General features: G+C 36.1%; 1 pseudogene; it reads left to right on the forward strand.

The window, feature by feature from the left end:
- The first annotated feature begins 215 nt into the window (after positions 1 to 215).
- LOC149266266 (putative protein arginine N-methyltransferase 6 pseudogene) lies at positions 216 to 1017 on the forward strand (annotated as a pseudogene).
- The last annotated feature ends 656 nt before the right edge of the window (positions 1018 to 1673 follow it).

The following is a 1673-nucleotide window of genomic DNA, read 5'->3' on the forward strand; positions in this document are numbered from 1 at the left end:
CCGGGTCATTATTTACATCTGAAGTGATTGATGGGGGCTTTCCTGGACTTATTTTATGGGTAACAAGACGTCCTTGCACAGCGTTACCAAACTCAAACCCAACTGCTTCAAATGTCCTATTTATTTCAACTTGCAAAAACCTTCAAGTTGGCAATAAAGTTCAAGAACCTGCTATTGGGTTTGAAGCAACAAATGAGCAGGATAATGAGATATAGATGCTTCTTGCAGATCCTAAGGATTCTATTTATGCATATTTTTCGGCGTTTGATCAGGAATTTGCAACTGGAAATGCTAATAATTTTCTGGATGTTGGATGTGGCACATGAATACTATATATATTTTTTGCATTAGCTAGTGCTAGAAAGGTTTATGCAGTCGATGCAAGTGACATAACAGTGCAGGAAACATAAGTTATTAAAGTAAATAATTTATCTGATAAGATCACGGTTGAGGAGGTAGATTTCATTATATTGGAATGGATGGGTTACATTATTTTATATGAGAGCATGTTTTCTAGTGTAATCGTTGCAAGAGATCATTGTCTCAATTTAGGAGGGATATTTTTGTCTTCGCATACGACATTGTACATGGCACCAGTTGTCTGTGATGTTACCAATGGAAAAGCAGTGTGCCTTTGAGGAGACTTGCATCGAAACAATTACGACAGAAAATGTCTTGACATGGGAAATTGTTATCAAACAAATTTATTGTAGCACTGTCACAATACAGGAGTTAGAATGAGTTACTGCAAGTTTCAGTGTGTCGTCTATGATGAAAGCATCCCTGCATGGTTTTGCATTATGGCTTGATGTTTCATTTAGAGGGAATGCAACAACATTTAGTGATACCCAGTCAGAATCATTAATAGACAGCTCATCATCTAGAGATTTTCGTGGAAATAGTGTACATCATCGAAAAAATGTGTTAAATCACTTAGTATCCTTGTACTATCAACTGTTCTTGAAGAAGCCCGCGCCCATTGGGCACATAATTTTCTCTATATCTACGATCGTTTAGAGGTGAAGCAAGACCCAATGCTATAGGTGCATCCTCTACTAAGATTTCAGTGGCAACACTGCCTCCTCGAGCACATTCAGTTTATTACCAAGATGAAATTTCTCAATAGAATCTTGAATATCCACAATTCTCTCGTTGTGAATTGCATCCACCTTTTCGTAAATCCTCAACGTTGGGCTCATCCCATTTGTAAATCAGAATATTACCACAGAAACACTATATCAATTTGAAAAGCGTTCAAGGCAAGAAATACGATTCTATGCAACGAGTCAACATGGAATATGTGACACTACTACGTATCAGTTGTTTTATCGTCAGAATCCTTTGTTTAAGACTACGTCATCTAAATGTGTCAATAATATGCAATCCTCTAATGGTAAAAATGTAGAAGTTATTGTTAATGTTCACTATGGATGTAACCAGGTAGCGCCTATTTTTCCATCACATAGTACCACTATTTCATAACCTAAATTCTGACATTTTTAACTCATTTCCTACCATAATTCCACAACTTGTCGTGAAATCACATCTTACACTTTGTGGTCGATTATCATTAGTTTTATTAGATTTTCTATGATTAGAGATGATTTCATCATGATTTATTAATGATGGTTTTCTTCTAAGTTCATTTGCGGCAGAGTTCCATTGCCAAAATT

Source organism: Pinus tabuliformis, chromosome 6 (genome assembly GCF_031772625.1).
Source record: "Pinus tabuliformis cultivar Carrire ecotype Pingquan chromosome 6, CPIR1, whole genome shotgun sequence".
Lineage (NCBI taxonomy): Eukaryota > Viridiplantae > Streptophyta > Pinopsida > Pinales > Pinaceae > Pinus > Pinus tabuliformis.